The following is a 19799-nucleotide window of genomic DNA, read 5'->3' on the forward strand; positions in this document are numbered from 1 at the left end:
TTCACATGAGCTGCTTTGTGAACAGATACAAGTGTGGAAGTTAAATTGAACATTTGACATTTTCAAATACTTTTTTAATGGAAGGCATGACATTATTGTTTTAATAATATAATTCAAGTAAATTCTATATTGAAAGGTTGGCTTTGTTTTTATTAAATAATTAAATGTTTGTTTTTTTGTTAGTTTTTTTAATAATTGCAAAAAAAAGGAATACATTTTATTTTAAGAAAAGAGTTGAAAACTTGCTTAAAGATAAGATTTGTTTTTGATTGAAATGTAGTTTTTAAAAAATTTAATTCAATAATTTGTGTATGGAAGTTTGTATAATTTAAATTAAAATAAATACATATATTTATACAGTAAGTACACTCTTAATGTTTGTATTTTTACATATAGATTTAGATTTTTTTGATCGAAATTAAATATTTAAAAATGTTCTCCTTTTGATATAAAAAAAAGTTGGTATAATAGTGACAACATGATTGTTTGTGAGTCAAGTAGCTCAGTACTCTTTTAGTATTTATTAAACAAACATTTTTGTATTAAATTTAAAACACTACTGTCGTTTACTGCACATATCAACTACTCTGTGTGTAAATAAAATATGATTAATTTAGAAAATAATACATTTTATTATTTTAATTATTACAATACAATAAAACTATTCAACCTTTAAATGAAGAATATATTGAATTAAAATATTATTATAAAACAATAAAAAATGTAATCAACACTTTAACATTTTTAGATTCAACCATTTTATATTCTTTAATGACAGCAACACAAAAACGAACCCCAGTGTGTGAGTGTTAAAGTCAGGAGGCCATTGGTTGATCAATATAATCTCCAGGTCGTAGAGGTCACATGTTCATAGAGGATTAAAAGAGGACGTCTCAGATAAATCATATGTTTTATGTTGATTTTTTTTCACGAGCGGTTGTCGTCCAGCACAGGGAGCTCATTCATCAGAGGATGTTGAATGGAGATAGTGGGTCTGTGGTGTGTCACTCGGGCCTCATCAAATGAGAAACACATTTGTGTGTTTGTGTATACGCTAGAAGAAAACCAGTGTGGCAGCATCTGGCCTCGCATCCTCTTATTCGCCCGCTCCGCCGAGAGAAAGACAGCATTGTCTCTGAGCAATTAGAGCTCAACGTCCTGCTGGGCAGCTGTGTTTTTTGATGGACCTGAGAGCAAAAACAAACACACACGCAGCGCGGTGATCTCGTGGAAAACTTGTGGGGTCGTTGAGACGATGTTGGAGCGAGCACTCACCTACAGAACATGCATCCGGTCCGTGAGCCGAGCATCCTTAAGTACTCTGAACTTGAGACTGAAGTTCTGCTCGGCTGCACGTGCGAACAGACAACTGTTTCACTCGAGTGTGTCGCTGTTTGCTCCGGGGTTTTTCACACTACCTGTCGCCGTGACAACACGGACCCGCAGTTGCCTTCATGACATCATCGCATGGTTCTAACGAGCTGGCCCGGGTAAATCCCCCGGACCGCGGCTCTTCACGTCAGCAAAGAAAGTTTGGGTCCTGGTGGAAAAACACGTATTTGAGATATTGTTGCAGTCATGATGAAGGAGTTGTGCGTTCAAATCTTCACTTGGAAACTGTATGTCCTTCCAGCTGCGCTCTTGACGATGACTCACGTTTCTTAGAAAGATGATAAGGTTACAGGCTGAAAAACAAAAGTGAGGGATGCACCGAAAACAATTGAATTTTAATGATAAATGAATTCATTTTTGTGTGTTTCAGTTTAAATTTTTACCCTTGATCGCCTCATTTTTGTTTCGTCACCGAGTCAATTTATTTGGATTTTGAATTAATAACTTGAACATGTGCTGGCGTGCACGTTTATTGATTAGTTTTTTTCTGTAAAATAAAATGTTCTGGGGAGGAGGTGAGAGACACTAGATGTTAGTGATGTGTTGATGAAGCTTCATGAAACAGTGTCATTATCTTCAGAGTCCACTAGATGGTAGTGATGTGTTGATGAAACTTCATGAAACAGTGTCATTATCTTTAGAGTCCACTAGATGGTAGTGATGTGTTGATGATGCTTGATGAAACAGTGTTATTATCTTCAGAGTCCACTAGATGGTAGTGATATGTTGATGAAGCTTCATGAAACAGTGTCATTATGTTCAGAGTCCACTAGATGGTAGTCATGTGTTGATGAAGCTTCATGAACAGTGTCATTATGTTCTGAGTCCACTAGATGGTAGTGATATGTTGATGAAGCTTCATGAAACAGTGTCATTATGTTCAGAGTCCACTAGATGGTAGTGATGTGTTGAAGAAGCTTCATGAAACAGTGTCATTATGTTCTGAGTCCACTAGATGGTACTGATATGTTGATCAAGCTTCATGAAACAGTGTCATTATGTTCTGAGTCCACTAGATGGTAGTGATGTGTTGATGAAGCTTCATGAAACAGTGTCATCATCTTCAGAATCCACTACATGGCGTCTCTGCACTATTTGTTTTGAACAAGTGTTCTAATGAAACATAATTTTTAAAGGGGTGGCGCCACCTACTGACCTCTGACACTGTTTCATGAAGCTTCATCAACACATCACTACCATCTAGTGGACTCAGAACATAATGACACTGTTTCATGTTTCAGTGGCTTTCATTTGTCCACCATTTTGTCTTCTCCTTAACTCCAAAGATACAGATTAACTTTACATACTTTTTCAATTAAAGCACTAAAAAGAAAGTTGAATATCGCTGACATTGTGAATATTATAGCCGGACAAACATAAAACACATACCGTTTTATTTTGGCTCATCAGGAAGAAAATATTTACTGTAGCTCAGATCTTCATACTTTTGCATGAAGATATAACCTCCTGCATTCTTCACTCAGATGTCCGTCCATCAACGTAGAAACGGTCATGGACAAATATTTGATTGCTAATATAAACCGACAGAGATTGATCCGTTCACACAGACAGTACATGGGTCGGTGCCCACTGAGTGCAGTCCGGAGGAGAAACAAGGGTGTAACCTCATAACGCAACGCTTCACCAAGGCCAGGGTGTGGCGTCTCCATCGCCGTGTGAATGTTCAGATGAATGTGTCTGAGTCGGACCAGAGCTTGACAGCTGGCAGGGCGAGCAGAACCTGGAGGGAGAGAAGCAGGAGGGAAGGATCAAACTCAAAGTCCTACATCAAGTCTGGGATTCGTCGGCCATGTTGGTTCACACAGAACACGGAGGTGGGATTCGCGCCGGCACCTAAATATCAGTTTTCCTCCAGTTTGTCAGATCCGTGGAACGGAGCGTAGAGTGTAAGTCCCTGCAGGTCAAAAGGTCGAGGCGTACTCACAACACAAGCTTCTTCAGCTTGAACCAGCTGCTTCAGGTCCAGAGCCGGTTCAGCTGATCTGTCACTAGAACCATCGGTTCTGTCGTTAACACCGAGATGGAAGTAAAAAAAAGTATTTTCTGTTGACGAGCACGAGACAAAGAGCATGTTGAGGCCATTTGATCTGTGATTTATTACGTTGATTCTTTCTGCTTCCTTTAACTTCAGGTCTCGACTAGATGTGCGAAACAAACAATATTAAGACAGATTTTTTTAATCCTTATAAAACTTTTATTTGTTTGATAAATTACATTTTATCATCTGGTTCATTTAGTTAACTTGTAACATAATATATGAAGAGTGCACAGTGTTTAGCGAAAACGCCTCGCAGCAGGAAGGTTGCAGGTTCGCTTCCCGGTCCGGAGGTATGAGTGTCAAAGTATCTGATGAAAAGAAAGGCTTAAAAAAATGTGTATGTTTATTATAAAATCTGTTGTAATGCAGAAACCTCAATAGATCCAGATCAAGGGCATGATAACTGAGATCATACTGTATAATAGTGGTTTGTTGATGAAGCTTCATGATACAGCATCAGTTGTTTGATACTGTATCATGATACAGTGTCTCAATTTGAAAAACCACTTGATGTAACTCGCTGCATTATAATATTTGGCTCCGATCTAACTCAATGAAACCATTTTCAAACTAAGATTGACATCTAGTGCTCTTCAAAAATGAAGACACTGTATCATGATACAGTATCAAACAACTGATTTATAAAGCGCTTTTCCAGATCAGGGTCACAAAACGTTACATAACTTTGTGTTCGTACCAATTCCCGCCTGCTGAAAAAAATAAATAAATCATAAATAAATAATAAATACATTTTCTAAAATATGTTTTTATAAAATTAAGTAAGAAGTCAAAAGGGGAATAAAAAATAAAACAGTTTTCATTGAGTAGCTATTCAAGCGAAGGGATAAAGACTCCCATATTAGTTGATTAGTCTTTTTTTTTTACAAACGTTTTTTATTGCAGCCATAAATGCAGCCGGCTCATTTGTCATGTTATCTACATTAATATTTATATTAAACTGTTGCTGGTTTTCATGCTATTTGTTGTGTAAGTACTTTATATACATCATGCACAAAATTATTATCATTCATTTAAAATAAATAAATAATATGTTCATTCAGGACCCGCTATAGATCTTCCTTCGCTGGAAGATTAGATAGATTTACCAAGACTTTATTAATCTCTCTGGAGATCTCCTTCCAGTTTACAGCAGACGATAGAAGTTACAGCAAGTTTCAGGAAAACAAGAACAAACTGCAAATATAGTGCAAAGTGCTAGTAATAAGGTAAAAGTAATAAGGGATTAATAACATTCAAAAATAAAATAAGGGACAGCATCATGGCATATAAATAATTAAACAATAATAAAATTGATGTATTAACGTTCATGATCCTGGACAGCAGCAAAAGAGAACCCTCATGTTCTTGATCATTGTTCAATCATCTAAAAATCAGATTATTGATTATCGAGTCCAGGCGGTTTCTAAACAGTTTGTCGTGAAGTGGTTCTGTCACCTTGAGAACCTCCCTGCCTAACGCTGTAACCTCTGCTTATTCCATGATGCCATTCATCTGGAGCTTTATGGCTCTCATGAGCTCACTTCAAAGACGTGTGCGAGAGCTGTCAGTCAACGCAGAGCGACCCACTGACACACTCACCAGACACGTGTTCACGTGGAGCACAGAGTGTCATTTGTCCACGTCCACCTGCTGACGTCACCGTGTTGTACCAGTCGTGTTCGAGACCAGTGAGAATGTCTGGACCTGTGCTGGAACCAACCTGGCACCAGTGTCCTGAGGCTACAGAACTGACATAGACAATAAAAATATATACATAAAGTTGTATACTTGTACTTTTCACTGATTTGTACGATTAAAGTCCATAACATTTGTTAATTTAAAAGATAAAGAGATCACGCAAAATGTAAATTCTATTTATTGGGTGACAATCTTGGATCGTTTTAGTCAAACAATAGATGAGGCAAAAATGAATGATAAAAAGATTAACAAACATGCATTTAAAACATTTCATTTCAGAGAATAATCATGATAATGAAGACAGTTGAGCTGATTTTTTTTTTTTTCTGGTAACCTTTTTAACTTATTTATGTTTTTGTGGTAACCTTTTTTTAATTGTTTTTTCTGGTATTACTTTTTTTTCTGGTAATATATATATTTTTAATGTTTTTCTGGTAAATTTTTTATATATTTTTTTTCTGGCAATCTTTTTTTTTTGTTTGTTAATCTTTTAATGTTTTAAATATTTTTCTGGTAATATTATTTTTTTTTTCTGGAAATCTTTTACCTTTTTTTTTATTTGTATTTCCTTTTGGTAATCTTTTACATTTCTTTATTTTCATTTCCTTCTGGTAATCTTTTCCTTTTTTTCATTTTTTCCTGGTAACATTTTTATAAATGTATTTTTTTTCTGGTATTTTTTCAATTTACCTTTTTTACCCAATTTTTAATTGTTATTTTGCTTAAACTTCAAGATAACATTTTTTTTTTCATCTACTTTTTACTCTCTCTCTCTGGTCACTCACACATGAAATTTCATTAAAGGCTACAAATGGCCCTGAGGACCTTCGTGATCTAAACCTTTGGAAGTTGATCAAGTTAAAAAATGAAATAAACTAAAGAAGACTTGTTAGTGTTCAACACAAAGAGTCTACGGTTGAAAGTCCTGCAGCTGAAATCACAACTGTGGTGTCATTAATGGACTCAGGACTCGCTTGTGAGATTTTCCACTTCTTGTTGTCAGTTTAAAACGTTAAGGATTAGCGCGCGTTGGACTGGCAGGTCCATACTTCAGGCCAGTGTGCAGCCTGGGTGGCTGGAAAAGAAGATTCATTCGAAGAAAACAAGCTGGAAGATTAAATGAGTCAATCACTGACTATTTAACAGCCCAGTTGGGATTAGCCTGTTCTCGTAATCCAAATCTCTTGTCTACATCTTAAACGAGGGGAAATGGTGATGTTGGTCATCGACTCACGTTTATATTTTCCCGTCCAATAACTTGTGATGATCATTAATAAAAGCTTTTATTTAATCAGTTCAATTGTGTTTTATTGTATGAAACATTCACTTCCTGTTTAAAATTGTTCTCATCCAACCAGAGATAAACTCAACATGTTTAATGAGATCGAACAATCATCTCCAAATCCATTCTAGGAAGGTCGTAAAATGTTTTATGTGTTTTCATCAAATCTTATGATGGCAAGAGATTCTTGTTTTTCTATCGTTTCACTCAAAGACATTTGAGAAAGATTCATGTATCGTAATCATCGTTTGAAATGATCTGTTTGAGCAATTTATGCCTTTATTTCTGGGTCATTTCATTTAACACCTCTATTGTATGGAGGAAAATCCCGTTTAAATAATGTTTATTTATCGATTTAAGGATTTGTATTGAGTCAATTACGACGGTGAACATCTCCCTTCTTCAGAAGTACAACATGAGCAGCGAGGACTATTAAAATGGAAGAAACTGGAGAAACAATCCAACAAAAAGATCAGACAAGTCACGGTACGTAAACCAATCAGGCGCCTGATTTATGAGGTGACTTGTAAAAAGAAATTCTATCTTGAAGAACAAGAAGAAGAAGAAAAACAAACAAACTCATAAAGATTCCAAACCCTTTCTTTTTGCTTTTTTAATCCACCTCAGACGAGGGTACAATTCTGCACCTCAGAGCCGCCTTTTTGACTTTTTGACTGAACAATAACCTTCTAGTTTTAGATGGACTTGATGGTTTGACTGTGACTTTGTCAGGATCATCACCAAGTTCAGGAGTAGAAGAGAAATGAATTTTAAAAGATGTGTGTACATATATATATATACACTGTATATATATTTGTCACAGTACAGATTGGAATCCAGTAGGATCTGGTATCCTACTAGTACAGATTGGAATCCTGTTAGATTACATCAAAATAACATTATATATATATATATATATATATATATATATATATATATATATATATATATATATATTTCATCTTTATTATTCATTACTACACTCAACTACACTCTCATTATGAATATAGGGTTTTTACAATTTTTCCATTCCCTCTCAAAAAGATTGAGGAAGTAAATAATGTTTGGGGGAAAATTAGCTTTTACATCAGATTAAAAACAAAACACATACTAAACACAATCAAATAATAATTTTAATATATTCATTCATTAGATTTTTAGTAACCAATTATTTATTTTTTGTTTTCCTATTTTATTTACGCTTTTCACTTTTCACTATTTTTGCTTGATGGCCCCTCACAACTGTGGCCCCTGAGGAAATGTAATTGCCCACCACTGGACTAAATGTTTTTTCAGTACATTTATGTTTCATCATGATCAAAAGTCTGTATTTAGGTGTAAAGTCAGGTGCACACTATCAGTTATGGAAATGTTCTGATAGTGTTTAGATACTATTGAAAAGCATGTGGACTGTAACATTCCTTCAACGTGTTTTTAATAATTCCTGGAAGAAAACGTGTAGTTTTTCCAACCGTGTTCACCAACAGGAAGTTCTTAGCAGGAAACTGGTTATTTGACTTGGTCCGGATCAGAGTGTTTGTGATTGACACATTTATAAACACGTGTTTCGTCCCACTTTCTGTCAGGAGAGCGATTATCCAGATCCTTCTCCGTGAGGGTCTTTGTTTTGAAATTTCCAGGAACTGTTTCCAGACAACATGGTGAAGAAAAAGAAGGTAATTAGGGATGATAGTGTCAAACCTGGTAATACAATTTTCCCAGCAATATGATTCTGTTTTGAAGCACATTGATGCTTTATTTTCCAGCTGTGTCCGACACATGCATAGATTCAATCTACGCCGACGTACTGGAGAAGCACTGGCGAGCGCAGACCTCTGCCAAGCTTTTCATTCACACATAAGTCAACATGGAATACATTACATTTAATAACATAATTACATTCAAATGAATTATAGTTTATTATAATTTATTATTATAACTATTGTCATTGTGTTTTTGTTCAATCTCATTTTGTCCATTACATCAGTAAAATTGTATGTATTTATGTATTAAACAATGGTACTTATTTTTGTTTTAACTACCAGCATTTTCGCCTCTGAATAATACACAGGCAATACAGTATTGCTTTTGTATAGACTTGTAATAAAATATGAAGTGTTTAACTTTGATTAAACACTTTAAGCTGCAGTTAACCAAATTATAACCTGGAAACAAACAAACAAAAAAAACGTAATATCTGAAATAAACGTAAGTTTATTTGGGATTGAAAAGAATCAGAGAAAAAAACTACTTAATATTACTGCCAGTGTTTCACACGACAATATTTATTTAATTACAATATTATTTCTTATAATAATTCATATGATCATCATGTATGTCATATTTCATTTATTTTTGTTGCGTAAAAACGTTACTTATAATGTGCGCATGTATGTGTATCATGAAATATATTATGGTTGTCATGTGATCATGAATGTGTATCTTGTGATAATTTATGGTTGTTATATTATAAATAATGGGTGTCATGTGATCATTTATGAGTATCATGTGATTATTTATGGTGGTCAAGTGACAAGTTATGGGTGTCACCTGATCATCTATGTATATCATGTGATCATTTATGGGAGTCAGGTGATCATTAATTGGTGTCATGTGATCAGTTAAGTGTTTAGCATGTGATCAGTTATGAATATGATGTGGTCATTTATGGGTGTCATGTGATCAGTTATGAGTTTTATGTGGTAATGTATGGGTGTCATGTGATCAGTTATGATTATGATGTGGTAATGTATGGGTGTCATGTGATCAGTTATGAGTATCATGTGGTAATTTATGGGTGTCATGTGATACTGTACAGGTGTCATGTGATCACCTATGTGTATCGTGGGATAATTCACAAGTGTCATCTGATCAGTTATGTGTGTATCATTTGATCAGTTATGGGTGCCATAATTTATAGGTTTCATGTGATCATCCACCCGGGGTGGATCATCTATGTATATCATGGATCATTTATGGGTGTCATGTGATCATCTATGTAAGTAAGTAAGTAAGTAAGTAATATATATTTATATAGCGCTTTTCGAGACCAGGGTCACAAAGCGCTTTAACAATCAAAACAATACTCAAAACAGTACATACTTCAAAGATCAAGACAACACCGAGAACAACACAGGAGTTCGAGAAATTCAAGGAAAAGCCTGCACAAATAGAAACGTCTTAAGATGTTTCTTAAAGGAGTCAGTAGACTCCATCAAGCGCAAAGAGAGAGGAAGATTGTTCCAAAGCTTAGGAGCAAATGTGTATCATTTGATCATTTGTGGGTGTCATGCGATCAGTATTGAGTATCATGTGATCATTTGATAATTTGTGGGTGTCATGTGAGCATGATCTGTATAGAAATTAATGCTCTTTAAGTATCAAATATTGTGATATCATGTTAATGATGTTCATTAATTTCTTCAGTGTATTTTAAACATCTGATCCTGGTGTAAAATGTAAGATCCTTGTCCACGAATCCATGTTCATCACAAACAATGGCATTGAAGAAGAACATGTTTTATCATCATCATCATTTCCTGAAACCACAATAGTTTATAATACATTATATTCTATATTCTTTTCAGATACCATTGAGATGTGTATGTTTGATATATAGTTTAGAGAACGTATCGAAAGTAAAAGAGTCGAAAAAGAAGCAGAAAAAGAAGATGAAAGAAACGTGTTCTTTCAAACTAAAGTATTTGTGTTTGAAGGGCTGATAGATTCATCTTCTTGTCAGGACTTTCGCACTAAATCTTTGACTTTTGACCCACATCCCCGTGACCTTAGGGTCCATTTCCCTCTCCCATTTTTTCTTCTCCTTAACTCACAATCGCTTCTTTCCTCTTCCCCACTGCATACAACCACATCTTCACCCCCTCGACTGTACGTCTGTTCCTAACTAATGTTCGCGGGGGGGCAGCTGACTCTGGAAAAAACCTTTATTCACCCCCTGCATCGCCATTTATTGCCGGCTACCACAACTTTCTCCTGCCATTTCCCCTGAGTTAACCCCCACTGCAGCTTCTCCAAACTCTGTTTCCTCACACCTTCTCTTCTCTCCCGCTGTCAGAAGGTCATTCTTCTCTTCAATGGTTTGTTTCTCCACAGGCCTGATGAGTTGATGTTGCTCAACCTTCCATCAATATGCAGGAGGTTCAGTCCACACGAGGGATCTCGCTCACAAAACAATCCTCCTTGATTTCATCCTGTACTGGCCCCTGGTTTAACGCAACACATGGAGTCGAGGTCCACAAACGATTGAAGAACAACAAAAAAAGAACTTAGGGCTTCGTAAATGTCTAAATATTGTGACTAAATGAAATCATAAATCTTCACCCTTTAAACAAACCAGTGTCAAGGGAGCCTCAATTCTAGTGTCAAAAGGTCATCGAGCCGCCTTTAGATCTTTGCAAGGGTCGACTCATGCACCTCAGAGATACAACAACACACAGAAAATTGTCTTTTTCGTGGTGTTTTTAACACAGTTTCCAATGTTATCTTCATAATATTTAATGATGCGTAACCATAACCAGGATCTATGGCGAAAATTAAATTTCAACTAGTTCAAAGTTCATTTTCAGAAGTTCACCACTTCTAAAAATGAACTAGTTCACAGAAGTTCATAGCTCTATATGTTGCTTTTCTTTTTCAAATTATTGCCCCAGACAGTGATTATTTCATCTTTTTTTTTACATCAAATATATGAGTCAGATTTAATGTGGTGTTGTTATAAATATAAATACAATCCGACTAACTCTTGTGTTATCTCAGGGTCAAGTTTGAAAAAAACTGTATTCATGGTATACCTTGTCCTTGACAATGTACTATATTGTCAAGGACAAGGTATACAACAAACACATTTGTTGATTAGTTTAGTGGTTTGGGATTCAATGGGCGGAGTTTCAAAACCCTTGGCTGTTATTCCCTGGGTGTGTCCCAAATAGTGCACACTTTCAGAAAATTGAGTGTGTATTGATGCACACTTTCCACCCTCAACAGCTCCATCTTAGTGACGTAGATGAAGCTAAACTGAAGCTACGTCACTGTCTTCGGAGTAGATAACGACGTAAATGTCTCGAGAAAACACAAATTTCACCACAAAACAACAATAATAACACAATGAAACATAACTTAATAACTTGTTTCAATTGTCAAGTGTTGATAGTGTTTCAACGACTGGTTTCAATAAGTGTTAAAAAGTAGTAGAAGAAGAAGCTGTCGAGTGTGTAGCAGCAGAGTTTGAGACTGCACTGCTCAAGTAAGTGCACTTACAGTGCATTGTAAGACACAGCACATGATTCTTTGTCCAGTGTGCAAAAAAGGTGAGTGCCAGTGCTGGATTCTGATTGGTTCCCGTCTGCTCTTCAACTACCTGCCAGTCCACACCTTGATTCGGTAATTCCTGTTCACCTGGTTGCACTTACCCGTGACACACTTTTTCAAAATGAGAAGCTAATAGTCGCCGGGGTCTCTGCTATTTTGTGAGAGCGGTCGACCTCTTTGTCTTCTTGCTGTGTGTCTCTTTCAAACCTTCTTTTAGTGAGTTTGTTTTTGTGGTTTTGTAACCATTTTGCTGAGGGTTGTTAGCCACGAGCTAACTCTATGTTGCTAGTTTAGCCTTAGCTGTGTCTCAAATCGCGCACTACTCTACAGTACACTGTAAGACAGTGCACTCTCTTGTGCAATGCAGTACTGCACAGTGTAGTACTGTCTCAAATCAAACTCTACTGCTACACACTTACAGGAAATGACTCGACAGCTTCTTCTTCTACTACCTTTTACCACTGATTGTAACCAGTCGTTGAAACGCTATCATCGACACTTGACAACACTTTTCTCTTATAGAAACAAGTTATTAAATTGTGTCTCATTGTGTTATTATTGTTGTTTTGTGGTAAAAAAAATAAAAGTGTTTTCTCAAACATTTACGTCGGTATCTGATCCGAAGACGCGTCATCAGTGACGTAGCTTCAGTTTAGCTTCATCTACGTCACTAAGATGGCGGATGTTGAGGGTGGAAAGTGTCCATTGATCCACACTCAACTTTCTGGCCTTTTGAGTGTGCCTATTGGGTGCTCATTGCAAACTACATTTTTGCACACTGCTCATCAGTACACACTTGTGCACTCATAGTATTAATTGTAAGTGCAGAAGTGTGTGATTTGGAATACACCCCTGGCCTGCATGACCTTGTTTGAGAATTTTCAGTAGATTGTTATACATTTTGGTATTTAAGATGTTCATATTTTGTATTGTTTTTTGTATTTTTAATTTTTGAATACTATCTCAAGTGTTTGATATAACTTACTTAACAATGTTTTTCTGTTAAAAATATTTTTTTTATTTACTATATTTCTTCAACAAGCTGGGCTCGTAACCCTTGACGTAACATTTATTCCATGATTAACTGGATGACTTCTCACGTCTGCACTGGTCAGCTTCCTGTGGTCAGCAGGCGGGACCTAATGTGTAGTCAGATCCCTCATGAGGGGGGTCAGTAAGTCTAAGCGTCAAATCCTCGTCTGAGCCTGGGTGAAGAAGAGGGAAAAACCTCTCCTTAAATTCATGTCTTGCGTGAAAAGCTAACAATCGCGCCAGAGCCGGAGTACGGTGTACATTTTAGGACATCGTCAGGTATCAGACCAAACAGCTTCATCCGTCAGACGAAGCAGCCTCAGAAAAACCTCCGTCAGACGAAGCAGCCTCAGACTAAACGGCCTCAGACGAAGCAGCCTCTGACTAAACGGCCTCAGACAAACCTCCGTCAGATCGAACTTTGTCAACCTTCAAAATAAAAGTCCCCAGACAAAACTACATCAGATAGCGTCTGGAAAAAAAATCGCTTCTTTTTATTTCAAATAAAACAGGAAATGCATGTGATAACTACATGATATTAGACAAAACGACATCAGATAGCACAAAAATTCATGTGATAACGATACTAAAAAATCTGATGGCATTTTGGAAACAACTATTTATTTTGATTGAAACCGGAAATACATGTGACGTCACTGATTGCAACTACCGTGGCGCGATTTGAGGTGAAAAAAAAATTATATTCGCTTTGGATACAAGCAAGGTAAGTCGATTGCATTGTGTGTTTTTTTGTATTACATTTTATTATGAAGCGACAAGCGATGTTTAGGATATATCAGCGTGGTTGATCCCGGTGACGTCACATGTATTTCCGGTTTTATTCGAAATAAAATGCTCCGGTGATTTTTTTTTTCCCAGATGCTATCTGATGTCGTTTTGTCTAGTATCACGTCGTTATCACATGCACTTCCGGTTTAATTTGCAATAAAATGGTTCGCTTATTTTTTCCAGACGCTATCTGATGTAGTTTTGTCTGGGGACTTTTATTTTGAAGGTTGACAAAGTTCGATCTGACGGAGGTTTGTCTGAGGCCGTTTAGTCTGAGGCTGCTTCGTCTGAGGCCGTTTAGTCTGAGGCTGCTTCGTCTGAGGCCGTTTAGTCTGAGGCTGCTTCGTCTGACGGAGGTTTTTCTGAGGCTGCTTCGTCTGAGGCCGTTTAGTCTGAGGCTGCTTCGTCTGATGGAGGTTTTTCTGATGCCGTTTGGTCTGATACCTGACTATGTACATTCCCAAAGTTAGCAAAACTTTGTATTCTTGCTTCTTTTTTTTTTAAACGTGTTCATGTGTAAATCTTCTGCCTGAATTGTGAATTTCTGAACTCAGATAAATAAAATGATCTATCTAATGTGTGTTTTTCTGAGGCTTCTTCGTCTGACGGATGTTTGTCTGAGGCTGCTTCGTCTGTTGGATGAAGCCGTTTGGTCTGATACCTGACGATGTCCTAAAATGTACACCGTACCGGAGGAAGTTCTTGATAAACATAAACCCTGGACTCTGGTTTTCAGAAGATCAATGGACGATGTTAAACTCTGCTCCTGGTGGCTCTGGAATGTTAATCCGTCTGACTTCTTCTAATGAAGCCACGCAGAGGCCTGCTTTTCTTATTGATCCAGAGCTGTCCTGGTACTGAACCCGTTCATGTGGTCGTCTGAAAATGTTGAGATGAAGTAACAATCTCCTCCCTTGTGTTATCTAAGGGTCAAGGTGACCCAGAGGTCCCGGAATGTCCCGGAACCAATGTGTTTGTGGTATCCCTTGTGTTGTGTCTGGCCTAGACTGAAAGTTCGGAGACCACCATCTAGTGGACTCTGAAGATAATGACACTGTTTCATGAAGCTTCATCGACACATCACTACCATCTAGTGGACTCTGAAGATAATGACACTGTTTCATGAAGCTTCATCGACACATCACTACCATCTAGTGGACTCTGAAGATAATGACACTGTTTCATGAAGCTTCATCAACACATCACTACCATCTAGTGGACTCTGAAGATAATGACACTGTTTCATGAAGCTTCATCGACACATCACTACCATCTAGTGGACTCTGAAGATAATGACACTGTTTCATGAAGCTTCATCGACATAGCTCGACATAGCTCAGATGGTAGAGTGGTTGCCTGCAGTCCAAAAGGTTGCAGGTTCAATCCCAGCACCAGACAAGCTTGTGTCGTTGTGTCCCTGAGCAAGACACTTCACCCTGATTGCTCCTGATGGTGAACTTGGCGCAAGTGTGCATGCCTACTCCCATCAGTATGTGTGAATGGTTGAATTTCCCCTCGCGGGACTAATAAGGGATTCTAAAAAAAAAAAAAAAAAAAATCACTACCATCTAGTGGACTCTGAAGATAATGACACTGTTTCATGAAGCTTCATCAACATATCACTACCATCTAGTGGACTCTGAAGATAATGACACTGTTTCATGAAGCTTCATCAACACATCACTACCATCTAGTGGACTCTGAAGATAATGACTCTGTTTCATGAATCTTCATCAACACATCACTACCATCTAGTGGCAGAGAACAAGAAACAAGGGAATAGACGAGAAGAAAATGGTGTTGTTAAATATGCATATTACTTTATTAACATGTACATTTATGTACATTTTAAATTCCACATTGCCATATTAAAAAGTGTGTTTATATTATTTGAATGTATTTCAAAATAAAGGTGTTAAAATGTATTTGTTTTTTTCATAATTATGCCTATCCTGGCATATTGTTCAGGCTGTGCACTTTCATCCACCTTGATCACAGTAGTGAATAGTTTGTAAGTCGACGTGTGAAATGAGCTCCTTGGCAGAGGTACGGGCTGTGTCGGTGTGTTTGTTAAATCCCGTCTGAGAGAATGTCTCATAGAAAAAGTCTTTATGACTCAGTGGACACGTCTTCAAAGACACACTGTTGCCGTCTCGCTTGTGTTACTCAGCAAACACGCTGTTGCAACACATCGTGTGGTTTTGCTTTTGTCGATCTCTAAATGATCCCAGACTTCCTGCTCACGGGAGCCGAAAAAGCGAAAGCTCTGTGTTTGATATCGTCTTGTTAAACAACAAGAGATCTGTTCCTACTGATGAGAACACAAACATGTTTGCCGGGTCTGAGCGACTCGCACACTCTCAGCGCTCTCATGTCGAACAACATGTGTTGCATATGTTTCTGGGCCCGCGGCCAGAGTCGAGTCAGGGAATTCTGCGGAGCGTCGAGCTGCCAAGAATCACAGCAGCGAGCCGACACACTTGCTGGGGAAAGAATTCAAGTGTTTGGCAGTGATGTAATGGTATTCCCCCTGCGCTCTCCCTCGATGTACACAGCGAGGAATTCTCATCGTCCTCTACTTCTGTTCGTGATGAAGAATGTGAAATACACAGGAGCGGGAATGAAGGATCGATGCAAAGGAACCAGGGAGACACTTGTGCCACACACACAATTAACCACACATCCTTGGACATCAACACAATATATACGTGCAAAACTAGGGATTGTGGAATAAGTATTTCGTAATACTTATTCCGAGGCCACAACTTAGTATTTTGTTGGCAAGTTATACTTATTTCGTGGTCATTCATTTCTATTTCGTGCTTTGTGAATTAGTATTTTGTCACATTACTTATTTATATCATACTTATTTTGTGGCAATTACTTAGTATTTATGTCAACTCTATTCTTATTCAATGGCCACCTACAAGTATTTTGTTCAGACGTTATACTTATTTAAAGTCCACGCATATGTATTTATTTTATACTTTATACTTATTTCATGTCAACTTATAAGTATTTATTTTAATCTTTATACTTATTTCAAGTCCACTTATAAGTATTTAGTTCACATGTTATACTTGTTTCAAATCCATAAATTACTATTTCGTGTGAACGTTATTCTTATTTCAAGTCCACAATATAGTATTTATTTTTAGTTTTATACATATTTAAAGTTCGCAAATAAAAATGTATTTTAAACTTTATACGGATTTCCAGTCCACGTATTAGTTCTTCGTTCAAACGTTACACTTATTTCAATTCTGCGAATAGGTATTTAGCTCATATATCACGTCCATAAAATACGTATTACATTCAAACTCTATTCTTATTTCAAGTCCACAAATAAGTATTTCGTTCACATGTTATACTTATTTCATGTCTACAAATAAGTATTTATTTAAAATGTTATACTTGACACAAATGAGTATTTCAGTCACACGTTATAGCTATAATTACATTTTTTATCACGTCAAATCCTGGGGGTTGGTATTAAACATAAATCCTACAGAGAAACAATGTAATCAGTGTTGACCGCAGTTAATGTAAATCAGTAAACACTCGCTCACAAACACAAAAACATCCGTGTTCACAGCAACTGTTGATAAGAAGATTAAATATAAAAGCTGGTAGAAAATCATCGACACGACATGACTGACACATGCTAAGAACTGAAAAGATGCAGAAGAGTTTGATCCTAATGTGCTCGTCCAGATCAGGAAGACGTCACACGCGGTGGGAAACTTTGAAGCAGTTTGTGTTTTCCCTGCAGACGGAAGAGCGTCCAGCTGGAATCGTCTGCTCTGAACATGAAAGTATAAGAGAGCCCAGTGGACGAGCGAGAGAAAGTCATGTGTTCAACTCCTTCTTGTATCATTGTTTGAAGTTCACTACGAACATTGAGCTGTTTATTGTTTTTAGAGATCTTCGAATTGTGAAAAAAACTGTGATATTGTACATGTAGACATTATGAATTATTTCTTTGTTCAAAAGGAAACCATGAAAAATATAACTGCCATAGGATTATTAGAAGGCTGATTCAACATTTTAATGTTAATATTTCGATTTAAATGTTCTGTTTATGCTTTGAATTTGTTTTAATTGAATAATATAATTCAATCTTTTCTAATAATAAAGGGTCGAATTAGTTTTTCCGGTACTAGTGCACCAACATTGTTACATTTAATTTAAACAGGGTAAAGATTAAAACAATATTTTACTTTTCTTGAATGTATACATTTAATTTTGAATTATTGGATTCAGAATATCAAAATCAATGGGTAAAAAATGTTCATTCGTTTTTTAATGTATTTAAAAAAAAAAAACTAATTTAACCAAGACTAAAATTAACCTTAATCATTCATCATGAATAATTTATTAGTTTTATTTTTATTTTATATTTTATTGTCTTGTGAAAACTTGTTATTTTATTATTTGAAAAGCTTTCATTATTCCCCTTATACTGAAAATCCTTAATTAAACTAAATTAAACTGTTGAAGTTGTACTAGTACTGCAGTAGTATTTCATGTTTGTATTGCATGGATGAGGCATGTTTGGTCTTCGATGGACGACAAAAACAAAGTGGGTGATCATGTTATTTTAACCTTCCTGACCAAACACCAGCATCTGAGCTGCTGGTCAGACACAGATACGAGTGTCTGTCAAGCCCATCGGGAGGTCAAGTGGTCGTTTGGGTCACAAATCAGCTGATTAAACGTCCTGGCACCGAGTCAGGCGACACCTTTTGGCCTTTTGCTATCAGACGACAGTTTCCTGTGGCTGTGTTCTCCTCCCAGTGACACCTGATTACAAACACGCCGACAAATGGTTTCAGCTTTCGGTCTTTGAACATCTCCTGTTTTACCACGGTCCACATCCTGTTGTGCTTCAAGCATGGATGGAGGATTACAGGATATAAACAAGTGCACAAAACCATTTATTACTTGTCTCGTCGAGTTACTACATTAATGTATCTTGTAAAAAACTTGCTAATAGCAAGAAAAGCATCACCAAGAAGTTGTACACGGAGGAAACGCCCACATAAAAAGACTCAAGGAGCATCATTTCAGGGAATTTATAAAATTGAATTATCAACCCACAGGATAAAATCAGAGGAAGAAGAATTCCATAAGAAATGAGGAAAATGGATTAGTATTTAAATTTTTACGAAAAAGAACTGAATGACTATTTGAATCTGTTTGACTGTGTTCAATATACTGTATTTTTGTAGATCAATCCAACACATTCCATATTCTGTTTATATTTTGTTTGTAGTAAAAAAAAATTCTTTAGATATTTATTTATTATTATTATTGTTATTTTTATTTTTCTCACTTCTATTTACGTTGATTGTCTTTTGTTATTATTGTTTAAATTTACTGTTTCTTTTTGTGTGTTGTTTTGATTTGTTTGAAAAAAAAAATGAATATACAACCAAAACCAACCAAAGCTGAAATCAGCTGGACTAATGAGAGAGTATTCTCGGGACACATGCTTGCCTGAAGGTTGATACCACCTCTTCTCTGGGCTCAAATACATTTAAAAAAAAAAAAGCTTAAACAGTTTAAATAACTATGTGATGTTGAGTTCTGTACAATACTTTGACTTTGATGATGTTTTAAAACATATGTTTCTATCCTATGTTAATCTTTGAATCCTTTTCTTTTCTCACAAAAGTAGAACATGGAGATGACGGGTGTATTTTTAAACATTTCTTCTGCAGAGCTGGAGACACATTTCGGGGTTTTGTGGACGAAAAAGTATAGCTTATGATTCCATATCTACTGGAGGACACAGACGCCAACAGAAGCGGATGATATTTAGAAAAGACTTTGAGCTACTGTACATGACACCTGTGTATAATATTAAAAAACATATTGCACTTTATAATTTTTAAATTTAAAACTACAACCTGTCACTTCTTCAGAAGGATAAATGCATTTGTTGTTAAACTTTGTGATCGCCACAGCCTCCCACCACTAGATGGCAGTGGTTTTGTCTGAGCATTGGACACACTTTTCTTCTTACGAGCTGATTATGAATCTCAATAAATCATTAACAGAGAGAAACATTGCTATTAATGTAAGGAGAGTAAATATATATATATATACTGTATACATATATACAATATACAAGATATTTTCGTTTGTCGTGGTTACAGTGAGTAATTTGACGCCATAAAATAATATTAGTTGGCTATAGTTTTATTTTGACTCGTT

This window comes from Callionymus lyra, chromosome 13, assembly GCF_982586985.1.
Source record: "Callionymus lyra chromosome 13, fCalLyr1.hap1.1, whole genome shotgun sequence".
Taxonomy (NCBI): Eukaryota; Metazoa; Chordata; class Actinopteri; order Syngnathiformes; family Callionymidae; genus Callionymus; species Callionymus lyra.